Below are 20,868 nucleotides of genomic sequence, written 5' to 3'. Positions count from 1 at the left end.
TTTTGCAAAACCACACAAGACAAATCATTAATTTTTTCTTGTAAGGCTGAAATTGCATCTGAAGTCTGCCATTCAATATGTTTAATAATGACTGAAACGTTTACAACTGCTCTGTCCAGCTCAATTTATCCCAAAGAGGGAATGAGAGCTCTGATTACACTATGGAAAAGTGTGGGACGCTCAGTGAGGTGATGAATGCATCTTTTTGTCCTCCTCATCCTTTCATTTGGATCCTCAACATGTTCAAATATTGTTATGTTTGGAATTACAGCCCCAAGGGCACAGGCTCAATCTTTATCTAGGGGCAGAATTTTCCAGGCCTCATTTTCACATATCCAATACCACCCTGTCCTGTGTGGTAGAACAAGTCTCCATGATGTCAGTGACATCTTTTTCACAGGTTTTAGATTTACTCTTTCTACAGATTCAGTCTTAGGGCAATATGAAGGAAGGATGGTCTTTTCTGTGGCATTTATGATTGTGCAGGGAACTGTATAATTCCCGTGATCAATTAGGCCACTCAGGAGTATAGGAGGCCAATAGGCCCAATTGATTTGTTCTCACCTTTTGGAAGGGTTCACTTTTATTAAAACACCAATCAGTTGACAGTTACCATTCCCATCCATAGCTGGCAATTGGGTACAAATCCAACAGTTGTTCTTATGAAGAGCTTTGGATACATTTTGGACTAAAGTCACATGTGAATCTTGGGGCCAACCCTGAGCCATGGCTACTAACTGTGCAGATAACAGGCACAAAAAGAACAATTCAAACCACATCATCCTGATTTGTATCAGTCTCCTCAGTCTCTGTTTTCCCAGTGGTTTCAGGAGCAGAAGCCTTTTTAACTCTGGTGTAGTGAATCCAGGGTCTCTTGCCAGTGACCCTGACTGTGGTGAGGGTAGACAGCAGGACTTAGAACAAGAGTCCTCGCCACTTAGCTTACAAGGGATCATTATCACACCATTTAACATATACCCAGTCTCCAGGCTTGAACAGATGAGCAGGTGTGTCCAGTCTGTCAGCCTGGATAACATGACGAATATCTGGAGCTTCTGCAAAGTGGAACTTAAAGCAATTAAATACCTTTTCATGTCAATTTTCCTCCTCATATGGATTTCTTCAGGGATATGCAGAATCTGATAAGGCCTGACATACCATATTTCGTAAGGACTTATGTTTTCTCTCCACCTTGGTTGTATGTGGATTCTCAGTAAGGCTATAGGCAAGGCCTGAACACGTCATGGATGTTTCTTGACAGATTTTACTAATCTGGGTTTTAAGGGTTCCATTCATGTGTTTAACTTTGCCACTTGCTTTGGGCCTGTAGGGTGTATGCAGGTCCCAAGCAATTCCTAGAACCCATCTAGCTTCTCTGACTAATGGTACAACAAAGTGTGACTCCCTGTCTGATGACAACCCAAACAGAATCCTAAAGCTTGGAATTATATGACTGAGCAAAACTTTCACCACAGTTTTCTGTGTTAGTGTGACAGGGCTAAGCTTCAGGCCATCCACTGAAGGTGTGAACCAACATCAGTACATACCTGTATCCTTCTTTGTGTGGCATCTCAGCAAAATCTATTTGCCAATAATCTCCAGGGAGATCCCCTGCCTTTGTTATTCCTTTACACAACTCTTTTGCTCATGTCAGGGTTGTTTCTACAGCAGATTTCACATTTGCTTGTTATAGATTGTACAATATCAGTCATCCCTCTTCCTATTACTACTTTCCTCAGATGTTTCAAAAGATTTTCTGTTCCCCAGTGGGTACTCTCATGCTCTCATTGCAATATTTCCCAAAGGAGAAGTAGTGGGACTACAACCTGTCCCACTGAGGTAACAGCCCACCCGCTTTCTTTAATTTCAGCCCTAAGGAACTTAATTAACTTGTGGTACCTCTGATCATAATTTGGGGTAAACCCTGACAGATCTATTTCCTTTTGTGATAACAATTCACGACTGCTTTTTCCTGCAACCCCTTTTTTCAGTTTCATCAGCAAAGCAATTTCTCAGTTCTGGAGTTGTTTCCCTTCTCGATGACCTCTGGAATGCATAATAGCTACCTCTGTAGGCTTCCAAATATTCTTCAGGAGTGCAAGGATCTGTTCAGCATGTTTGATTTAATTACCTTGAGCAGCCAGCAGCCCTCTTTCCTTCCACATGACTCTGTGGGCATGGACAACACTAAGGGCATATTTAGGGTTAATCCATATATTAACCTTCTTTCCTTCCCTCAGTTCTAGAGCTCTTGTCAGTGCAATGAGTTCGACTTTTGGTGATGATGCATCTGATGGCAAGGCCTTTGCTTCAGTTAACTTGTCCATGGTTGTCACTGCCTAACCTGTCATATGCTTACCATCTCTCTTGAAACTGCTTCCATCTGTGTACAGTTCCCAATCTGGATTGTCTAGAAGCACATCCTTCAGATCTGGTCTGCTGGAATAGGCCTCTTCTAATGTCTGTAAAAAGTCATGCTCAGGCACATTGTCAATTAATGTACATGACAAAAACATTGCAGGGTTTACAACAGATGTTTTTAGAATAACATCATCTTGTTCCAATAACAGAGATTGATATTTAACCATTCTGCTAGGGGATAGCCAGTGTCCCCCCCCTTTTGTTCAAGTATAGTTATGCATGGAGTACATACTATAGTGGTTTTGGTTCAGTCAATTTGAGAATTCACCAAATTTGAGATTTCCTGGATGGTGCACCAATGAGTGTAGTGGGTTTCAGTGCTGTCCAATGACCAGTGCACTCACTTCCTGCTGTGAGGTAGGATTAGGAGAAAGGCAAACCAGGCTCAAAACTTTAAAAGGGTATAAAGAGAAATTTATTAACAGTAACTAAAAGAAAGAATTATAGGAATCAGAACAAACCCTTCTCCTTCCCCCGCAGCCTTTTCTTTACCACTGACAATGTAAAGAAACAAACCCTAAAATTTCAATCAGTTTACTGTCGCTATAGAGTGCAACACTGCACAAAGCACCAAGACTCCATCAAAAGGTTGTAAAAGAGGGATTTATTATAGCAACATGTTGCCTTTATAGTTTTTCAAGATACTTACATTTACTTAACAGACACATACACCACCCATTGGTCACAAGAAAGAAACAAAGTTCTCAATAGGTGAACAAGGAGCCACGTCATTTTATGAGCCAACTAAAGTCCATATCTTTTAACTTTCTCTCTTTCATCACATTGTCATGGTGATAGCCTTGGTGTCTTCCTCGAGAGAGATACGGGGCTTTCCTTATCTTCAGGAAGCCTTTGCTGGGTCACAAGAACAGCACAAAATGTCTTTCCTACAGTTTACCACCTCTAGAATAGTCTTTCGTCAGTTCACTTAGGGAGACAAGTCCATCTTGTTAATGTTATGGAGACTTCTCCACAAAAAAGAAAACAGTTCTCTCGTGTCTTTCTTATGAATAGTAGCCATCCGGAGAAATCTGCAATCATGGAATCCCTCCCATTTTCCACAAGCTTTTCCCACAGCTGTGTTTATGACCTATGTCAACTTATGGGGTATTGTTTTAAAGATGAGCTGTTCAAAGGAAAAAGTTCTCATTATCTCTAAAATCATATTCATTCATCTCCGGGAACAGAGGTCTTTTTCTGGGGGCACAGGACCACTCTTTTCTCCTTCTCTGTTCAAACTTTTCATGGGATCACAGCTACTTTAACATCTGCTTACTTTAACATGGAGGTCTTTGCTTGATATCAAATTGAACCCTTCATCTCCCCATGGCTTTCATATGTTACAGGGAAACAGTCTTTTCTCCATAGCTCTACAAGAGGATTTCAGCTGCAAGATCAAGGCATCTGCTCATTCCTCCCCTCTGGGACTTGACTTCTTCATCACTGACCTCGGTATCTTTATATTGCTCCTCTACATGCTTACATCTTATTCCTTTCTCTCACTCAAGGGAGGATTGAAGCACTGAAAAAGTTAATATCTCACTCCGGGCCTGCAGAAGGTCACTCTGTGCTTGCGGCAGAAACTGCAGCTTGGTGTATGTCAGGATTGGTTGCATGGCTGATCTTTGGTTTTCTCTGCATTCAATTCCAGCCACAGAGCCACTCTGCACAGGCTGCAGGGCTGCCTCTGGTCTGAGCCGCATGATCTCGTGCAGCGGCCACACTTGGGGGACGGGACCTGGCAGCACAATGTTAACAGCCATGGCCCGGCCCTGCTTTGGCCAGGGCCCCTGCAGCCTCCCTGCCCCCTTCCTGGTAGCTTCTGGGGCCCAGTCAGGCCAGGCCGGGGCTCAGTGGGCTCCCTGAAGAGGGGCCCAGCCCTGCAGCAGAGCCTGCCTGGCCCCGCCCAGACAAGACAGGGGCCAGGCCGACCTTGTTACCTGTTCCCAGGCTTGAAGGAAAAAGAGCTTTCCCAGGATTATTCATCTTTAACATGTGTCTTTCACAGAGGCATGTACAGCTTCCTGGTGATTCCACAGACTGTCAATTACACAGAAGTTTTTACATCACTTCCATAAATGCCTCCCATGCAAAACTACCACAATGCACTACAATGTGCTGTCCAAGAGTGAATTTCCAGGCCTTCTGGGTCAAGATGACAGTAGTTGCTACAGCTTTAAAACACCCAGGCCACTCTTAGCTGACATTGTCTAGCTGTTTTGAAAAGTAAGCCACAGCCCTTCTCTAGTCTTCAAGGTGCTGTACCAGTATCCCCGGAGCAACATTCACCTGCTCATATATGAAGAGTTCAGAAGGCTTAGTTAAGTCCAGCAGCCCCAGAGCTGGGGCTGACATCAAGGAATGTTTCAGCTATTTAAATGTAGCCCTAGTGCTCTCCGTCCACATAATGATTCCGTTTTCAGATGCTTTGCATGCTTCATACAGAGGTTTTACCAGTAGTCCATAAGCGACACCAACCTACTATTCCCATGAAAGCTTGCAACTCTCTCACTGTATGGGGCTCTGGAAGACGGCAGATGGCTTCTTTCCCTTCTTTGCTGAGCTGTCGATGTCCACTGAAGACTTCTAGCCCCAAATAAACTACTATTTCCCTGGCAACCTTTGCCTTCTCTTTTAAGATTATACTCACTTTGTCCCAAAACATTCAAAAGACGTAGAGTGAGTTGGATGCAGTCATCTGGCATTTTAGCTGCAAGCAAGATATCAGCATATTGAACAATAACCCCTCCTCATTCTTGTCTTCTGCAGTCCTCCAATTCCTTTGCTGGTTGGTTTCTAAATATAGTTGGGCTATTCTTGAAACCCTGAGGTAGACCTGTCCAGGTAAATTGGCTTTTTCTCCCTGTGTCAGAATTCTCCCATTCAAAAGGAAAAAGTTTTTGACTATTCTTATGCACAGGAATACAGAAAAATACATCCTTATAGTCTAAAACAGTGAACCACCCTAATTCATCTGTCAGTGTGGTTAAAAGCATATAGGGGTTTGCTATAACTGAGTGTATATCTTCTGGTATTTTTTTAATTCCCCTTTTAAATCTTCCACCAATCAATAACTCTGACCATCAGCTTTCTTTACTGGCAGGATAGGTGTATTTTATCTAGATTCAAATTCCACTAATAACCCAAATTTAAGGAACTTTTCAATTATAGGTGCCAATCCCCTTTGACCTAACTTTAAACAGTATTGTCTCTGCCTTACCAGTGTGGCCCCTGGTTTCAGTACAATACTCACAGGCTCAGCTCGTTTGGATCTTCCCTACTCAAGGTGGTAATAAAAATTCCTCCCAACCCCCATCACCTACCCATGTGCCACTTAAGAACAGATATGAGGCCCTGGATCTAGAGGGTCAGCCAGGTGACATAGAAGAAAATTATTTGCCCAGTGAGCCTCTCAATTACGCTTCATCTGTCAGACAGATCACCACCTCTAGGACTAAAAAGAAAAGAAGGGTAGTTTAGTGGGTGACTCCCTTCTGAGAGGAACAGAGGGCCCCATATGTCGACCCGACCCATCACACATGGAGGTCTGCTGCCTTCCTGGGGCCAGGGTATGGGATATTACCGAGAGACTCCCTGGGCTAATTTGGCCCTTTGATTATTACCCACTGCTGATACTCCAGGCTGGCAGTGATGAGATTGAAAAGAGGAGCATCAGGGCAATTAAAAGGGACTTTAGGGCACTGGGTCAAGTGGTCGATAGGGCAGAAGCACAGGTAGTATTCTGCTCGGTCCCTTTGGTGGCAGAAAAAAAAAGAGAAAGGAATAGGAGAGCCCATATTATCAACAACTGACTCAAGGGTTGGTGTCATCAACAGAATTTGGGGTTCTTTGATCATGGGGCAAATTTATGGCACCTGGCCTGCTGGATCTGGATGGGCTGCATCTCTTTGTTAAGGGCAGAAGAATTTTTGCTCATGAACTGGTGGAACTCATTGAGAGAACTTTAAACTAGGTTTGAAGGGGGAAGGGGATGCAGCTGGACTCTCTGGAAGCAGGCCCAAGGGTGGTAAGCCTGAGTTGGGGATGAAATCAGTAGCCCAGCTGAAGTGCATGTATACTAATGCATGCAGCATGGGTAACAAACAAGAAGAGCTGGAAGCCATGGTACAACAGCAAAGCTATGATGTAGTCATCATCACAAAAACGTGGTAGGATGACTCACATAGCTGGAGCACTGCACTGGATGGCTATAAACTCTTCAGAAGAGACCAAAAAGGGAGAAGAAGTGGAGGGATGGCCATTTATATTAGGAAGACTTCTGATGCCATGGGTGTTGAAACTAATGACGTTTAAGTTGAATGCCGATGGATAAGAATTAAGGGGAAGCCAACAAGGCTAAGGCTGACATCCTATTGGGAGTCTGTTATCATCCACCCAACCAGGAAGAAGAGGTGGAGAACTTATTATATAAGCAGCTGGGGAATGCTTCAGAATCATCAGCCCTTGTTCTTGTAGATGACTTTAACCTGCCAGACATCTGCTGGGAACTTAACACAGCAGAAAAGAGGCAGTCCAGGAAATTTTTAGTGTGTGTGGAGGACAACTTTTTGTTGCAGCTGGTGAGGGAGCCCACTGGGGATGGACTATGTTAGACTTGTTTGCAAATAGAGATGAGCTGGTGGGAGATGTGGCAGTTGGAGGCTGCTTGGGGCATAGTGACAATGAAATTATAGAGTTCTCAATATTTGGTGAAATCAGGAGGAACATCAATAAGACTTACATTGGAGCACACACAGTCTCCATGGAAACCAGAGCACGTGATGTTTTGATGTGATGCACATGTGCGGTCACAATGGGAGGTCCCCTCCCCGCCCTCTTGATGGGAGGTTCTGGCCCGCTCTCCCCCTGTTTGGGGGTGGTGAGGGAGGCAGGGACACTGGAAGGGATGGAGGAGACAGCAGTGGGAAGTCTTCTCCCATCCCCTACTGGCAGGGGTGGCAGGGGCAAAGGCGGCAGCAGGGACATGGTGCCTTCCTTCAAAGCAAGTGCTACCAAGTCTACATCCTCCATGTCGGAATTTTTAACACAGACTGGGCTAGCTAGAGGCTCCTCCTTTTTATTCTTTTCTTCTTCTCTTCCCTCTTAGAACCATCACAATTTGATCTTTCTTAGGTTTATGTAAACCTGGTCAATTTGAAGAAATCATGAAAACTTCTGCATACAAAAGATCTTGCCAACGCTGTTCCTGGCAGAGTTGGAATAATAATTTTGATATTAATTCACTTTCTAAGCAGCTGAATGGAGGCCAGGTCCTTCTTTACCCTAATTCCTTCATAGGCCATACCTGTATAGAAAGCCAAATTAGTTCTTCCCTGATAAGAGATGTCTTTTTGCCTGTTAGAATATGCCGATGTTTTAATATTAATTCTAATGGGGAATTTCTGCGGATCTCTGTTTTTTATCTCCAGAATATGAATTCCATGTTTTTATTTACACATGGAAAATAGCTGCTGAGAAAAGAGAGAGTGCAAGAGACAAAAAAGTTGTTCTGGCCAGGATCAGAACTGGGGTCCCTAGGATTCAAAGAATAGCACTTAATGCTGGTGCCACCTGGCCACAGGCCAAGCTACACAATTACATTCTGAAGGCAATACCTCTTCCGAAAACTACAATGGCTGCATCTTTGGTCACAGCTAGACCAAACCACTGCCTGCGGGGACTGGGGGAGAAGGATAGTAGGGAATGAACAAAATGCCCCCCATTGGCTGCCCTGGCCCCTTCCCCACCCAAACTACAGGAGATCTCGAAATGTAAAATCCACATATGCTAGCAACAAAATACCACATTTTATTACCTATAAGTTGCCATTACTTCTGCTCTAGATTCTGGAACTCCCAAAGTTTCTCAGAGTGATGAAAAAAACCACCATTTTAAAATGCTGGCAGAATAGGGAAGTGGGATATTAACTACGTCCTAGAAGCTGTATTCAGAAGTCTTTCTTGTCCTGGTGGAGTCACCAAGAAGCTGTTGCCTTTTTGACCCCTAAATTCATGAGCCAGACTTTGGTAGTGTTATAAATGAATGCTCTGACTTAATAATTGAAGAAATTTATTAAATTATCAAAAGTATAAATTTGGAAAAAGCCACAAGCAATTTGACCCTGAGCCAGGCAGTCAGTGCCAGGGAAACTTAGGACTTGGTCTCTATCGAATCAGAGTCCCCATGGGTCTCCGAGGGTCTGTTCTAAGGGGTCCATTTTTATACAGTCTCTCAGGCTTTGGAAGGAGGTCTTCTTTAGCATATTATCGCGTTTCCCGGAACCGGTAAAAAAATTACTGGAATCTTGTCAGGTGAAAAATTTCCAGGAATGTCTCCTGCTGGGATTTAGTCAGATGGGAGAAATACCTTGGAATATACATTTCTGGAGACAGTGTCTTCTTGGTGCTTGAATCTTTATCGCTTAGTCTGTTGCTGTTGCTGATGCCTATCAAAAATGCCTCCTGCTGGGGTCTTGTCAGACGACAAATCCTTGGGAATATACATCTCTGGTGGCAGTGTCTTCCTGGTGATTTGAATTTCTATCACTTAGCTTGCTTGTTGCCCGACACTGGTTTTAGTACACAAAATGCTGTGGTTTTTTTAGTTTCATTTAGCATGAATTATTTTATAACATATATTACATATTACAGTAGGTAATAAAATGTGTTTACCTTTAGGAAGGATCTCCCAGGTGCACAATATGCCAAATACATACCGAAAATGTGCCGAAGATGCACATGTGAGAGATCACACTCACTTTTTAAAATTTCAAAGGTTTATTAAACCATAACAAAATACAACAAAGGACTGAATAAGAAAAAATTACAGTGCTGGGAGCATGGAAGTAAACTGCCATGTGCTCATCTACAAAATGGATGCTCTGTTTTTTATACCCTTGGCTCCTCCCAAAATCTTTTCAGTCAACTCCTTACCTGCCATCCATTGGTGGAGATTACTTTATTACATCTTGATTGGAGGTCAGGTGTTGCCATGCTGAGCATCCTAGTAACAAGCTTGTCTTTCCTCATATGCCCCTACCAGTGACAAGAATACAGGGGGGAAGAGAAAGAGGATTATGGGGACAAAACCCAAAAATAACATAACAATACATCTGTAAAACTTCTCTTAACATACACATAATTTTAGTCTCTTAATTGTGAGAGCCAACCATCGCATTACCCATATGTAGCACACACATGACATAGGGCAAGTACAGTTTTATAAGTTTTGGACATAAGCATAATTGACATGAATCTCCAATTAGAAACACAGATGATAAGCTAAGACCCCCTCTTGGTTTGACCCTCTTCTGAAGCCCCCATTTTTCTAATAGCTATACTTTGTTTATGAGAAAGCGTCCTGGGAGAATGATTTGACATTGCTTCTCAGAAGATTAGGATAGGGTCTTAGGAATGCATTTTTTCTTTCTGTCTAACAGGATAAGAAAATACTAGCTATGAATTGTGATGGTGTTCACAGGGGTTTTCAGATGAGGGGAGAGACGAGGATGTTGACTCCATATTTCAGAAATCTTGATTTATTATGATGTATATTACATTAAAACTATACTAAAAGAATAGAAGAAAAAGTTCTCATCAGAAGGCTAGGCTAAGAATAGAAAAGAATGAATAACAAAGGTCTGTGGCTCAGACAGAGAGAGAGCCAGCTCTGCCCTGATTGGCCATTAGTTCCAAACATCCAGATGAGACCAATCATGGATCCACCTGTTGCATTCCACAGCAGCAGATAGCCATTGTTTGCATTTTGTTTCTGAGGCCTCTCAACTTCTCAGAAGGAAAAATCCTAAGGAAGGACTTTTAATGAAAAGATGTCTGCGAAAATGAATCTATATAGTTACATGATAATAGGCTACAGAGCTACAAATATATATAAGGAATATATAAAAGCAAAAATCAGTTTGGCAGCACTTGGATAAGGAGATGTTGGAGGTTAGGACTTTTCCTTTTTTTTCTTTCTCCCAAAGAATTTTGTCACATTTGCTGGTAACAGATGATAACCACCGGTACTTAAAAAAAGTAGCCAAGGTGGGAGGAGGGGTGCAGTTGTTTGCACTGTTGTAGCTGAGGGGCATTCTCTTAAAAAGTGCAGAGATACCATGACATTTTGGCTGGGGGGGTGAGGGGTTGGGCTCAATTTATGCTCTCTGGATTGGAGGAGTATGGTCGAGTTGTGGCTACCGCGGGAAAAATTTGCTGCTGCGACATAGTCTAGACTGGCACTGCTTCTTCTTTACTGTGGGTGAGCCTCTGTTCATAAGAGCAGCTGGTGAACTGGGATCTCATTAACACCTGATCTGACTAGGAAAGATCCTCACCATCTACTGGGCGACCTAAGAGGAAAAACCCGGGACCCCAACCGCCTTCCCGGAAGGATGCATCGCCCTGGCTGTGTGGGGCAGCTGCTATGGAGAAGCCTGGCTGCTGCTGCCCAAGTCCGGAATTTTCTGCTGCTGCCTTGGGCTTTTTTTGATGCCCAGAGAGGCTGAGCTGGAACAGACACTGGACAGAGTTAAAGGAATAAAGGAGGTATTTATTAAAAGGCTTTAAAGGATACACCTCAGGCAATACAAGAGCCCAACTGTGGCTACACCCAAGATGGATCCAAAATGGATGAAAGATGGATGCCTGGTCCCAAGTCTTCACACTTTTATGAGTTTTGGTCCATTTACATATTGGGGTTAATTGTCCAATTACAGCTTCAGGTTATGAAGTCCCATCCTCCCAGTTTGTTCTTGCCGTTGTTAATGCTTTTGAGCCTGAGGCTGTAATCACTGTCCTTGGTTCTCAGGCTGGAAAATATTTGATTGTTTTGTCTAACTACCCTGTGAAGAGAACTTACTGACACTTTATATGAAGTTCAGAGTCACACACTAAGGCAGTACAGAATCTAAAAATATGAAAGCTAAAAATTAAGGCATCATTTTCTCCATTTAGAGGCTTAATAAGGCCTTTACTTTGTCGAGTCTCTATTCTAAATATCTACTAATAATAGATATTTAATAACAGATAAGTATATAACAACAGTAAATAACTAACAATAATAAACATCTAATAACAGTAAATATCTAACAACAGATGAGTAAGTGTTAGGAAAATTAATCCACAAACACCAGAGGTTTATGTCCAAAAAGGAGACAGAGGAGTCCTTTCTGGCTTTATTTGAATAAAGGGAGACGCCATGGGGCATTCCCGTGGGATCTCTCGAATTTTTGGAGGACGCAGCCTCCTTTTTATCCTAATTTCCTGGCCGCATTTCCCTTCTCTCTTTCCCCATTGGCTGAGGTACTTGAGAGGTACAGACTCCCCAGTACACCTGATACCGAAGATTTCCTGAAGATTTCCCTCTAATGTATAACCGTCCCTTTTAATTTTTAGTTTAGGGGTTTTTCTTCCCCATTGTTTCTTTCATCTTTCAATGTCTAATTTCATTTATCAGCAAACCTAAAGTTTATTTTCCATTCATCAATCAGTGGAATCCTTCCCATTGTTTCCTTTATCTCCCAGTGCTAGTTTTATCTACCAGCAGACTCACAGCTTGTTTGTAAAGCCAAATCCCCTGTTCCTCTCAATAACTAATAGTAAATAAGTATCTAACAATAGATAAATATCTAATAACAGTAACTATCTAACAGTAAATATCTAATAATAGAAAAATATCTAACAACAGTAAATAACTAACAACAATAATAAACAATAATGAACAGTAATAAATATCTAACAGTAGTAATGTTTTGCACAGTCAACTACCATGCAAAGAAAAATAATGATTATTATGAACAGTTCTTTAGGCAACAAAGGAATCATTTAAAACATGTTTCATCGGCACTAGTCTCATTTTTACAGTTATTTCAGGACCAGAAGCCTTCTTAACTCTGGTGTAGTGAATCTAGGGTCCTTTGTCAGTGGCTTTGACAGTGGTGAGGATATTCAGCAGGACTTGGAATGGTCCTCTCCACTTGGCTTGTAGAGGATCACTGTCCCATCACTTAACATAGACCCAGTCTCCAGGTTGGAAAGGGATGTGCAGGTGCATCCAGTCCTATGGGTCTGGATAGCACAATGTAATTCTGGAGCTTCTGCAAAGTGGAACTTAAAGCCATTAGATAGCTCTGTAAATCTAGTTTCCCCTTCATATGAATTTCACCTGGAATATGCGGAATCTGATATGGGCTACCATACGGTATTTCATAGGGACTGTTGTTATCCATCCTCTTTGGTTGTATATGGATTCTCAGTAAAGCTATAGGCAAGGCCTGAACCCATGTCATGAATGTTTCCTGACAAATTTTGCTAATTTGTGTTCTGAGAGTCCAATTAATACGTTCACTTGCTTGTGGTCTATAAGGTGCATGCAGATCCCAAGTAATTCCCGAAATCCAGCCAACTTCCTTAACCACTAATGCAACAAAGTGTGATCCCTTATTAGATGACATCCCTAAGGGAATCTGAACCTTGGAATTATAAGATTGAGCAAAACTTTCACCACTTCCTTGACTGTGGTAGTGTGACAGGGGTAAGCTTCAGGCCATCCACTGAAGGTGTCAACTAATACCAGTATGTACTGATATCCCTCTTTGTGTGGTAACTCAGCAAAATCTATTTGCCAGTAATCTCCAGGAAGATCCCCTGCCTTTGTCACTCCTAACACAACTCTTTTCCTCATATCAGGGTGGTTTTTACAGCAGATTTCACATTTGCTCATGACTGATTGTACAGTATCAGTGATTTCCTTTCCTATTACTACCATTTTTAGATGTTTCAGAAGATTTTCAACCCCGAAATGTGTGTTTTCATGTTGTCTCTGAGCTAGTTCCTGAAGGATCAGGGATGGGAGTACAACGTGATTTGCTGGTGTAACAGCCCAACCACTTTCTGTGATCTCAGCTTTAAGGAACTTAATTAGTTTGTGGTTTGCTTGGTCATATTTTGGGGTGAACCCTGACAAGTCAATCTCTTTTTATAGAATTAGTGCGAGAATACCTTTTTCTGCAATTCCTTGTGCTGTTTTATCAGCCAAGTGATTCCCTATTTCTGGAGTGGTTTTCCCTTTTTAGTGACGTCTACAATGCATGATAGCTACTTCTGTAGGTTTTTTAATGCTAAGAGGGCAAGTATTTGTTCAGCATACTTGATTTGATTACTTTGAGCATTCAGAAGTCCTCTCTCCTTCCAGATGGCTCCATGGGAGTGGACAACACTAAATGCATATTTAGAGTCAGTCCATGTCTTTACCTTCTTTCCTTTGCTCAGGTCTAGGGCTCTCATCAGTGCAATCAGTTCAGCTTTCTGTGATGATGACCCATCTGCTGGCAGGGCTTTTGCCTCAATCACCTTGTCCTGTATAGTCACTGCATAGCCTGTCATCCTTTTGCCATTTTTCATAAAGCTGCTTCCATCTGTAAAAAGTTCCCAATCTGGATTTTCCAGGGGCATGTCTTTCAGGTCTGGTAAGATGGAATAGACCTCTTAAATTGTCTGCAAACAGTCATGCTCAGGCACACCATCAATTCAGGTGGAGGACAGAAACATGGCAGGGCTAACAACAGAAGTTGTTTTCCAGGTAACATCATCCTGTTCTAACAACAGTGATATTTAAGCATCTGGTTGCCAGACAGCCAGTGTCCCCCCTTTTGTTCGAGTACAGCTGCTGCAGCATGGGGTACATATACTACAATGTGTTGGGCAAGGGTGTTTTCAGGCTTCCTGGATCAAGATGACAGTGGCTGCCACGGCCTTCAGGCACCCTGGCCAGCCTTGGGCAACATTGTCTAGCTGTTTAGAAAAATATGCCACAGACCTTTGTTGGTTCCCAAGGCACTGTGCTAGTACCCCCAAAGCCACATTGTCTCGTGTGTAAAGAGTTCAATAAGGTTTAATTAAGGCTGATAGTCCCAGTGCTGCAGCTGACATTAAAGAATTTTTCAGCTGTTTAAAAGCTGAGGTGGCATTTTCAGTCCATATGATAATTCCTTTTTTGTCTGCTTTTAATGCTTCATATAGGGGTTTTACTGGCAGTCCATAATTTGCTATCCACAAACGACACCAGCCTACCATCCCCAGGAAAGCTTGCATCTCTCTCAGGGTGTGGGGCTCTGGGAGGTAACAGATGGCTTCTTTCCATTCTTTGCTGAGCTGTTGATGTCCATGGAAGATCTCAAGCTCCAAGTAAACTAACGCTTCTTTAGCAATCTGCCGTGTCTTTAGGAACTGTACCTACTCAGTCCCAACAAGTTTAATAAACTTATGGCAAATTGGATGCAGTCATCTCTGGTTCTAGCCGCAATCAGGATGTCATCCACATATTGAAGAATAACTCCCTCTGGCTCCTGTCCTTTCCAGTCTTCTAATTCCTTTACTAGCTACTTTCCAAATATTGTTGGGCTATTCCTGAAATCTTGGTGTAAAACTGTCCAAGCAAGTTGACTTTTCCTCCTTTTCTCAGGATTTTCCCACTCAAAAGCAAAAAGCTCTTGGCTGGTTTTTTGCACAGAAATGCAGAAAAAGGCATCCTTCAGGTCTGCAACATTAAACCATCCTAATTCGTCCATCAGTGTGGTCAAAAGGGTGTAGGGATTGGCTACCACTGGGTGTATCTCCTCTGTAATTTTGTAATTGCTCTTTAATCTTGTACTAATTGATAATCCTTATCTTCTTTTTTAAAAGATAAAATGGGCATGTTGTATTTGGACTCACATTTCACTAAGAACCCATGTTGTAGGAATTTTTCAATTACAAATATCAATTCCTTATGATTCTCTAATTTCAAAGGGTGATGGTTTTGCCTTACCGGTGTAGCTCCTGGTTTGAGTACAATACTCACTGGTTCAGCCAGTTTGGATCTTCCTGGGATATCACTGGCCCACACTATTGGATTAACCACATTTTCAACTTCAATGGGTGTTATAAATGATCAAATCGAGAGCCAAACTTATAGGAAAATTTTGCAAAGATTTATTAATTTGTATGCGAGACCGAAGTTCGGTCGTTGAAACCACCACAGCCAAAGAGTCAGCATCGAGCCCAGGATCAGCGCTGGGTGAACACAGATCTGACCTCCGAATGTCAGTCTCCCCCTGTTCATGAATGCTCCCTCGCGCAGGGAGTTTTTATACAGTTTATTCTGCCTGAGGCAGAGATGACTGAATGTTCTTTGTGTCTCTTCACATGCATCGCCATGGCTTTACATGTGCAGAGGTAGACAAAGACTCAGTCCAGGTGTCTCGATGTTGTCAGTCGACTCCAGGGAAGTCAGCATTCACATGCATCAGGGTTATCTTGGCAGATGTAATCGTCAAGGTGATAATCACTCTTAGGTGGGCCCATCGACCCCAGGAAGCCAGCGATTATCGGCCTGGAAACTTCTATTCTTACGTTAAAACCCCGATGTTTATCTCAATGAATGTCTGGGAAATAGATGTATGTGAAAAAGACACTGCTCCCAGCCAGGATGGTCAAAAGACATAGTTTGGATTTTACAATATTTTATACATTAATAGCATGAATTATCTCTACCATATACTACAATGGGAATTTCACCACATTTGTCCTGTATAAAAAGTGCAGCAACTTGGACAAATTTAGATTCAGGAATTGCAACTCTTACACCCTTTTCCTTTTTAATTTTAATTTCTTCTTCCAATTTTTCTATCAAATTCCTCCCCATTGATGTTTTAGGGGAGTCAGGCATATAGAGGAATTGATGGGTTACCCAGTGGTTCCCCACTTTAAATTTTAAAGGTTGGAAGAAAGGCTGTCTTTCCCTTACCCCTGTGGTCCCAACAACATGTACAGTATTTTGACTCGGTTTCCCTTCTAAGCTATTTAACATAGAATATGCTGTAACGCGGCCTTAGCTGGGTTTCTGAGGGTCCCCAGAGGGCTTCAATGGATCAGGATAGCTCAGTCCTGCTGGGCACAGGCCTGTCCGCCTGTCCGAGTTCCCAAGCAGCTCTTAGCCACAGGCAACCTTAGCAAGCTTAAGTGATATCAGCTCGTTTAGTGATTTCAGGTCTTGGCTTGCTCTGTGCCGCAGACAGGCAGACACAGGGAGAGAGAGGAGAAGCGCTGTATGAGGTTCCACAGCGATGTCTTTATTGGAGTCTTCTGTTAAGGTCTCAGGGACAGCTCTTCTGCCGAGCTGGGCAAAAGTAGCTCATTATATAGGGTACAGGGGTTTTGGAAATTGTCCAATAGTAAGGGTTAAAGAAAAGTGACCTATAGTCTTACAGAGAGATAAGCAAGGGTCCGAAGGCGGAAGAGAGGGGCTTCTAAGGTCCAGTCATCATGACTAGGCATTTCCTATCTTAGGCTTCTGGCCACCAGGGAAGCCTTGCAGGCCCTGGGCCTGCTACAATGCCTCTCCAGTATCTACCAAAAATTCGATGTCATCTTTCCCCAGCTTAGCTATAACCAAGGGCTCTGCTGGGGTGCGTAGCCATCGATCCCCAGCACTCAGAAATTGAACTACTTGAGCTTTGTACTACTGGGAGTTGGGGAACTGTGGATTTTTCTTTCAATGCAGGACAGTCATTCTTCCAATGTCCCCACTTTTTTGCAATAGGCACACTGATCTTTCTCTGTAGGGGAAGTTTCCTTGGATGAATTTTCCTGAGTTGCCTTCTAACTAGGTTGGGGTTTAACTCTTTCAGTTGGGCCCTTGTCTCAAAATACCTTCCAGGCAACCTCTAGCAGTTTATGTATGCCTTGAACTCCCTCTATCTTTTACAGCTTTGTTCTTATTGAAATAAACAGGGCCAGGAGACTTCTTCTCCTTTATAATGCCTTTATTAAAAGTGATCAGCTCAGGATTGGGCGGCTCGGCAGGGCTGCAGTCCCCGTCGCGTTTCCCAGGGCAACTCAGAGGAGGAGGATATGCACAGCTCCGTCCACTAGGGGCAGAGCCGGGGGATCCAGTCCTCGTGGGAGCTTTAGGGCGTGAGGTCCCCGTCAGATGTTGGTTCTGAGCCTCGCCGGTTACCCTGGTCCCGGCGTCCGGACGACTCTCTGCTCAGGGCGAGAGGGGCTCCGAAGGTGTTGGGCATCTCTGCAGGCTCAGCACTTGGCTCCTCACATCCAGACATCACTTTAGTCTCTCAATTCGTAATTGGCTCGTTGTTTTTGGGGTTTTCTCGTTGCATTTCGAGTCGGGGTCCCACAAAGCATTCTGGACTTTGGAGTCACTTTGCATAACCCCCCCCACCCTCTCAGGTGTCTTCCCTATGTTGTAAGAGAGCACAGCCTCGGGGGAAGGGCCATTCACCGCACCCAGCCAGGCCTTTTACTAATACAAAAGAAGAGATAAGCCTTAACGACCCGGTATTACAATAACAAAGCACTAAGAATCCTGGCAGAGACCGACCCGGCGGTGTCCCTGCAACTTCCTCCCACAAAAAAAACATTAACTGAATTTTTGTTCATAACACTTATTGCATTTGAAGCTTGACCCATAAACAAGAGAACTAAATGTGCTTTTCCACCAGATGATTTAGGATCTAAATCTGTAAATTTGATGGCAGTTTCTCTTAATCTATTAAAAAATCAGTGGGTAATTAATCATAATTTTGCCTTAATTTGTTAAGCTTTGACCAATTTATAGCTTTAGGCACACTATGTTTTAATCCATATACAACAAGACTTTGATATAATTTTAAACTTGCCATATATTCTGGAATGTTTGTATTCCACCCCGGGTTTTCTAATGGGAATATTTGTGTAACTGTGCCATGAATCAACCCATTTGCTATGTTAGCCTTTACTGACATTGTGATGTCTTTATTAACCATTCGTGTCTCAGTGGGATCAAGTAATGTGTCTAACACAGAGTTCAAATTAGGCCAGATGTTGTATTGCACTAAATAGTTTATTTAGCTGTTGTTTTGCACTGGGTGATTTGAAATTTGCACTATGTTATGTCATGCAGATTGTTATTTCCCTTCTCCCATCACATGGCCTTTCCCTCATCCACCCCTCTGCTATACCCCCTGGTGGTCTGGCCCCTGGTTACCCCTCCCCTTGCCCTTCCTCTATGGTATCCCATTGGCTACGATCCTCTTCCACCGCCCCCATTCCCTCGGGTATAAAAGTCCCCTGCAAGAAGGCAATGGTCTATTTTTCTACCTGGGAGATCACCAGAGCCTGAGGTGTCCCTTACCAAGCTAATAAACAGGACACTCGTTCCCACGTAGAGAAGAGTGTTTCTCGTCTTTTGCTTCTGTCCATGTAAGACCGTGTAGGCCAGGGTTCATAGCTAGCCGGAGTAGACTCAAACAACAGCCCGAGAGACTTGGATCTTACAGCCAGTCAGGGTTTTGTGAGTTAATTTCCCTTTCTACTAATGTTGCCACCTTATCTGGGTTTTCTTTATATTTCCCCACAGTAGTTTTCCATGTTTCCAACTCGATAAGGGAGTATGGAACCTTTACATATATTGGCCCCTGGTAGCTGACTGGTTGCCATAATGGGGTTTGCAAAACCAGTTCTTTTCCTTTTTCCTTTTTTGATCTAGCATGTTTGGCTACGGGGCTGCATTCTTTGATAGCCTTTTTAGCTATCTTTTTCCTCCTCTGCTTTCTCAGGGCAGCAATAATCTCATCCTCCTCCTCGGAGCTATGTGAGGAAGAGCTGTCTCTGTTGACTCTGCTGTAGTAGTAGATCTGCTTAGACCAATCCCGATTCTAGAAAGTGCTAAACACAATTTGCACCTCAGTGGGAACTGGGATGGGTGCCTGTGGGCTTTGATGACGTCATGTCCTGAGGCAGCCCCCCCCTCCCCCCGGCACTTGTGGTTACTATGGAAACTCACAGGCCTGAGAGCAGAAGAAACACCATTTCCCTCCATGGGAGGACCCCTCTTGGCAGAAGGCTCTCCCCCTTGACTGTGCCTCTAGGGTCGGTGCTGTTGGCTGGACATGCTGGCTGTCCACTCCCTCTGCCCCTGTCCATTACTGTGATAATGGCAGTGATGGCAGGGGCGGCGCGGGCGGCGTCGGTGTCCATGACTGCCAAAGCCTGCCTTTCTCTTCCTTCACTTGTTGGGACCCCTCCAGAGCAACAACGCCCCTGTCCCCCTCACCGTGACACTGACAGTAACAGCAGCGCCAGCAGGAGGCCAGCATGATTCGTGGGTGTTGAGGGGCTGCACCCGGACCCGGGCTCTCTGCTAGTGCAAGTGGCCCCGCTCTCAAAGTTGGAGTGATGAGCTCTAACTCCTCCTCCTCCTTGTCTTTACACCTACTGCTCAGTATTGACTGTTCCTTTTTATTTTTCCACTCTTTTTTCTTAAAAAACAATATATGTTTTTCCATTTTGTTTGCTGATGGGCTTTGCTGACAAGATAAAACCATAGAAAGCCTAGCATTCTCTAACTCATTGAAATATTTGTCCTTGCGTATGCAGGATATCAAGCCTGATAACAGTTTCTCATCTAAGCTACCGAATTCACGCCACATCTCATCGTTATCGAGTTCATAAGTTGGCCACATTTTTTCTGAGAGTCTGATAAGTCTGTATTTAAAAAGCAATGACTCTCCACTGGTTAGGTCGTGCCAGTTTTTAAATACTAACCTGTGACAGTGGTCACAAGGGTTTTGAGGGTGAGAGAGAGACAAGAATGTTGACCTCATGTTCAGAAGGCTTGATTTATTATTTTATGATATATATATATAACATTATAACTATACTAAAAAGAAATAGAAGAAAAAGTTCTCAGAAGGCTAGCTAAGCTAAGAAATAGAAAAGAAAGAATAACAAAGGTCGTGTCTCCGCAGAGAGCGAGACCCAGCTCTGCCGTGAGTGGTCAGTAAATCCAAACATCCACAGGAGACCAATCACGGATCCACCTGCTGCAGTCCACAGCAGCAGATAACCATTGATTACATTTTGTTGCTGAGGCCACAGCTTCTCAGAAGAGAGAAAAATCCTAAAGAAAGGATTTTTATTAAAAGATGTCTGTGACACTAACCCTAGGAGACTATCTCTCGGAATTTTGCTATTACACTCACAGGAAAATGCACACCCCATATCTTAACACCTATGAGTAAGAAAGTAACCAGGGAGAGAGAGGGAGAGCAGGAGAGACAGACAGCACAAATGAGTAAGAGATGGGATTAGAATTCCTGACCTTCAGAGCCCTAGCAGAGGACCTAACCCACTGCACCACCGCTGGCCTCAGGCCAACACCACAATGCTAAAACCACTTTTTCAGACAGCGTCCCCTCCTACTCTGGTAGACAAGTTGGAAAGCAAAAGCAGCTCTGCCTGGACTCCCTAGGGTCCTTCCACATTAAACAAAACTACAAAATATCTCTTAACACCTAACTCAGGTGCTAAAACTGGTAAAACAAACAAGATACTGCCTTTATTCAGCTACTTACGATCCGAGGATTCTTGGGCTCTGATACCTTCTGGACTGCAGCTGGAGTCTCCCTGG

At 43.3% G+C, this 20,868-nt stretch overlaps 1 protein-coding gene across 6 annotated transcripts in view; it reads left to right on the top strand.

The window, feature by feature from the left end:
* The window catches only part of LOC141726933 (ceramide transfer protein-like), a 283,561-nt gene that overhangs the window by 98,667 nt on the left and 164,026 nt on the right, over positions 1-20,868 (top strand). The gene's annotated exons all lie outside the window — the stretch shown is intronic.

The sequence above is a fragment of the Zonotrichia albicollis genome, chromosome W, assembly GCF_047830755.1.
Source record: "Zonotrichia albicollis isolate bZonAlb1 chromosome W, bZonAlb1.hap1, whole genome shotgun sequence".
Taxonomy (NCBI): Eukaryota; Metazoa; Chordata; class Aves; order Passeriformes; family Passerellidae; genus Zonotrichia; species Zonotrichia albicollis.
Note: the sequence above shows the minus strand (reverse complement) of the source record. Positions and strands in the feature narration are given on the sequence as shown.